Source organism: Eulemur rufifrons, chromosome 30, assembly GCF_041146395.1.
Source record: "Eulemur rufifrons isolate Redbay chromosome 30, OSU_ERuf_1, whole genome shotgun sequence".
NCBI classification, from domain to species: domain Eukaryota; kingdom Metazoa; phylum Chordata; class Mammalia; order Primates; family Lemuridae; genus Eulemur; species Eulemur rufifrons.
Window position 1 is genome coordinate 53,306,250 of NC_091012.1, and position 6,000 is coordinate 53,312,249.

Below are 6,000 nucleotides of genomic sequence, written 5' to 3' on the forward strand. Positions count from 1 at the left end.
TTGCTATGGCTGCCATAACAAAATACCATAGGCTGGGGGGGTTTAAACAACAGAAATTTGTTTTCTTATAGTTCTGGAAGCCAGAAGTCTAGATCAAGGTGCCAGCAAGGTTGGTTTCTTCTGAGGCGTCTCTCCCTGGCTTGCACATGGCCACCTTCTTGCTAACTCTTCACATGGTCATCCCCTCTGTGCATGTGCACCCCTTGTGTCCTTCAGTGTGTCCAAATTTCCTCTTATAAGGACACCAGTCAGATTGGGGCCCACCCTACAAGCCTCATTTTTAGCTTAATAAGTTGACTGCCACACTAGAAAACAAAATTTCTTTCCCTGGAGCTATAGTGTTTTATTAAAACAAAACGATCCTTTCTAATTTGTTATTTTTTATTATTTTCTGTGCATGAGTTGTATGCAACACCATCTATGTTTTTAGAATTAAATTGTCAATATTAATTGTAATAATAAGAAGATCAACAAGTAAGATTTTCACAAACCAACTGCCGCCGGGTTCTGCTTCACGATGCCCTGGGCTCAAAACTAGCCTGAGTTAAATATAACTCACATGGCAATTAATGTGTTAATCACCTCTTTAAAGGCCCTGTTTCCAAATACACTCACATTCTGAGGTACTGGGGGTTAGGACTACAATATACAAACGGGGGGGGGGGGCACACAATTCAGCCCACAACACTCCATTTTCCCTTACTTCTGGTTCCAGGAAAGCATATCATCCTTCCCTTCTATAAAGTGTGGCTGGGAGGCTCCTGTGGGCTTTCGGGGGGTCAAGGGTTGTGGTGGCAGCATGCACGGCACAAGTGGACTGCCCAAGTGCAAAGCAGTTGCTATTTCTTGTTCTTGACTCCTGAGGCTTGGAAGTGAGCGAACAGTCCTATGCCTTTTGGCTGCTGTTGGGTTCATCTTCAGCCTGCCAAGGTGCTTCATCTGCTCCTTTTTGCTTTCTTATTTCCAACCCCAATACCTAGACTTCCTTGGAGTAAACGATCTCCATTTGGAGACAAAGTACCTTCATCTCAGGATCGTGGCCTTTCTCTTGTGGATGGAAGAGTGGGATGGTGTTGGTGGAGCGTGGAGGGCTTTGGAGGTACAGAGAAGGCAGGGTGCTCACCTTGCAGTCAGGGGTGATGCTGGCTGTGGCTTAAGGGTTTTCTTCAAACTCTTGCTTCTGCTTCCCAGTACTATGCCATCTGACCTTGGCCTCTAAGCAGAATCTTGTTCTGCATTTAAGTTGGCTTCATCACCAAATCAGGTCATCTACAATTGAACTTGGTGACATCAGAAAAGACAAAGACTACATCTCAGAACTCTGACCAAAAAAAAAAAAAAATGTTGATTGTGTAAATGTATCTGGGTTCTGGGTTGGGTCATTAGAATGAAGCTAGGGTCTCTTAACGTAGGGCTGGGAGGAGCATTTGCTAAACTGGCTCCAGGTGGGTGCTAAGCATACCCTATCTCTGGTCTCAAGTTGTGAGAGAGAAGTTGGGGTTAAGGGGGCTTCCAATTACAAGTATTCTGGCTCCGGTGACTCTAAGGAGGCCACATTTTATTTTCCAATTACAAAAAACAAAACAAAAAAACCCCACAAAAACCTTAAAATCCTGAAGGCTAAAAGTCAAAACTTTCAGTTGAAATAATAACTAGCTTTGGCTGCCTTCCTCCTCTGTGCCAGGAATTTTCCATCATTATCTCATTTAAGCATCTCAGCAACCCAATTGAGATAGGCATTGTTATCCCACCAAAGGAGCTGATGCCATATGGACACTTTACACTATGACTTTTGTTCATAGAAGTCAAAGTCTGAATGGGGTATATTTATGGAAGCCCCTGACCATTTTAATCTGGCACCCTGAGGGCAGCATTGTCATGAAAATATTCAAAAAGTGGGTAGAAGAAAGTTTATTTTTTAGACAAACACAAACACGGAGTTTGTCACCAGCAGACCGCACTAATGGAAATTCTGAAGAATGTACTTCGGAGGAAAATGATTTTAGAAGAACTAAACGCAGGAAGGAATGAAGAGCGAAGAAAGTGGTAGTACATGGCCGGGCGCAGTGGCTCACGCCTGTAATCCTAGCACTCTGAGAGGCTGAGGTGGGCGGATCGTTTGAGCTCAGGAGTTCGAGACCAGCCTGAGCAAGAGCGAGACCCCATCTCTACTAAAAATAGAAAGAAATTATATGGACAGCTAAAAATATATATAGAAAAAATTAGCCGGGCATGGTGGTGCATGCCTGTAGTCCCAGCTACTCGGGAGGCTGAGGCAGGAGGATCCCTTGAGCTCAGGAGTTTGAGGTTGCTGTGGGCTGACGCCACGGCACTCACTCTAGCCTGGGCAACAGAGTGAGACTCTGTCTCAAAAAAAAAAAAAAAAAAAAAGAAAAGAAAGTGGTAGTACGTGGGCAAGGTAACCGAACATTGATGGAAGAAGGAATCATAAAAATATCTATTCTGCCTTTTAAAAAATAAACTTAAAGTACCACATAATCAGAAAAGATGTCAGGAGTTCTATTTTAAGGGCCTTGTATCATATCGGAAGTGATTTAGGTATTTATTAAATTTACACTTTGATAAGGTAATTACATGTGTAGTAATTAATAGGATGTGCCTATTAAAATTACAGCAACAGGATGTAAATTTCCAAACTAGTAGAGAGGGAAAAAAGTTGAATAATCAACAAAATATTCTCAGTCAATTTTTTTTTAAAGTCAAGAAGAGGTGAAAGAAACATAGGTGGGACCAATAAAAGCACAAAAGAAAATACTAGCTTTAAACCCAAATATATGAATAATTTTATTAAATATTTATGACCTACAACAACAACAAAAAAAAACCCCAAATATTCCCATTAAAAGTGGGCAAAGGATTAGAACAGACATTTCTCAAAAGAAGATATACAAATGGCCAATAGGTATACTAAAAAATGCTCAACATTACTAATCAACAGGGAGATGCAAATCAAAACCACAATTAGGGGAGGAGAGAAGATGAAAAAAGGTTGATTAATGGGTACAAATATATGGTTTGATAGAAGAAATAAGACCTCATCTTAGATAGATCAGTAAGGTGACTATAGTTTACAATAATCTATTGTATACTCCAAAATAGCTGGAAGAGAATAATTCATATGTTTCTAGCATAAAGAAAAGACAAATATTTAAGGTGATGGATATCCCAAGTATACTGATTTGATCTTTAGAAATTATATGAATGCATTAAATTATCACATGTACCCCCAAAACTATGTACATTAAGCATAATAAAAATTTGTTTTATAAAAAAATACAATGAGATAACATCTTACCCCAATCAGAATGGTTATTATCAAAAAGACAAAAATAACAAATGCTGGTGAAGATGCAGAGAAGAGAGAACTCTTACACATTGTTGGTGGGAATGTAAATTAGTACAGCCATTATGGAAAACAGTATGGAGGGTTCTCAAAACAATAAACATAGAACTACCATATGGTCCGGCAATCCTACTACTGGATATTTACGCAAAGGAAAGGAAATCAGTATATCAAAGGGATATCTGCACCCCTATGTTTATTGCAGCACTATTCACAGTAGCCAAGATATGGAATCAACCTAAGTGTCCATCAATGGATGAATGGATAAAGAAAATGTGATGTGTGTGTGTGTGTGTGTGTGTATAATGCAATACTATTCAGCCATAAAAAATGAAATTATGTCATTTGCAACAACATGGATGGAACTAGAGGTTGTTATGTTAAGTGAAATAAGCCAGACACAGGAAGACAAATTTAGCATGTTCTCACTCACATGCAGGAGCTAAAAAAATGGGTCTCATGGAGGTAGAGAGTAGAATGAGGGATACCAGAGGCTGGGGAGGGTGTGTAGGTGGGGGAATGACAAGAGATTGGCTAATTGGGTACAAACATGCAGTTAGATAGAAAGAAAAAGTTCTAGTGTTCAATAGCACAATACGGTGACTATAGTGAACAACAACATACCGTATATTTCAAAAGAGTTAGATGAGAAGATTTGCAATGTTCCCAACACAAAGAAATGATAAATGTTTGTGGTGATGGCTAAATACCCTGATTTGATCAGTAAACATTACATGTATGTCACATCTGGGAATGACACCAATCGGATATCAGACTGAGGTGGGGGTGGGGGAGGGGATGGGGGTATGCCTACACAATGAGTGCATTGCGCACCGTTTGGGGAATGGTCACGCTTGAAGGTGCTGACTCGGGGAGGGGGGGTGGGGAAGGGAGGGATATATACTTACATGATGGGTGCAACGCGCACTACCTGGGGAACAGACACGCCTGGAGCTCTGACTTGGGGGGAAAGGCGGTACATGGGCAACGTATGTAACTTGCAATTCTGTATCCCCCATAACAATAAGATGATATAAAATAAAAAACACATTACATGTATGTATCAAAATATTACATGTACCCCATAAATATGTACAAATATTATATATCAGTAATTTTTTTTTTTTTTTTTAGACAGAGTCTCACTCTGTTGCCCGGGCTAGAGTGCCGTGGCGTCAGCCTAGCTCACAGCAACCTCAAATTCCTGGGCTTAAGCAATCCTACTGCCTCAGCCTCCCGAGTAGCTGGGACTACAGGCGTGCACCACCATGCCCGGCTAATTTTTTTCTATATATATTTTTAGTTGGCCAGATCATTTCTTTCTATTTTTAGTAGAGACGGGGTCTTGCTCTTGCTGAGGTTGGTCTCGAACTCCTGACCTTGAGCGATCCACCCACCTCGGCCTCCCAGAGTGCTAGGATTACAGGCGTGAGCCACCTCACCCAGCCCCAATAAAATGTTTTAATTAAAAAATTTTTAAATGTTTATGAGCTAAATGCTCAAGTTTAAAAAACAAATATTGTCAAATGAGATTAATAAATACAACTACATGCTGTTGAAAGGAGACAAATCCAAAATATAAGGGTACATATAGGTTAATAGTAAAAAGATGGAGCAGGATAAATCATGCAAATAACATATAACCGAAAACTTGTATAGCTATATTCATATCATATCAGACACAATACACTTGCAAGCAAAAAGCATTATTAGATATATGGAAGGTTATTTCATAATGATAAAAGTTTCAATTCATCAGGAAGTTTAACAAATTTGAATGATTATACACTTATAATAAAGCCTTGAAATACATAAAGGAAAACTTAATTTACTAAAAGAGAAATAGGCAAATATACAATCAAGAGTAGGAGGTCTTAACCATACCTCTCTCAATAGTTGATCAAGAGACAAAAAATATCTCTAAGGTTATAGAATTTTTGAACAATATGATTAATAACTTCAGCTAATAGCCAACGTATAGAACAGTATAATCAACAACTACTGAATACATATACAAAACATTTACAAAATTTGACCTTACACTAGGCCCGAAAGCAAGTCTCAACACATATCAAAGAATTAAAATCTGATCTCAGTACAAGTAAGTTACAAATCAATAACAAAAAGATAACTGGAAAATCTCAGTATGTTTGAAAACTAAGACACATACTCTGAAATAATTAATGGGTCAAAGAAGAATGATAGTGGAATTTAAAAAATTTTTTTTAGCTGAACAATAATGAAAATACCCACATTGAAACTTGTGGGAGCCAAGTATGGTAGCATGTGCCTGTATTTCCAGCTTCTTGTGAGGCTGAGGTGGGAGGATCACTTGAGCCCATGAGTTCCAGACTAGCCTGAGCGACACAGCAAGACCCTGTCTCTAAAAAGAAATAAATAAAACTTGTATCTATTAGCAATTGTGGAAACCCAAAAGTTAATGAGTTAAACATCCATCTCAAGATGTAAGAAAGCAAACAAGGTAAGTGCAACAAAATTAGAAAACGGTATGATAAAGATAAGAACAAAAATTAATGAAATAGAAAGCAAGAAAAGTAACAAGTCAAGAATGTCCTCTCTTGCCATTTCTAGTCAACATTGTACTAGGGGTTCTAGCTAGGGAAATAAGGCAAAGG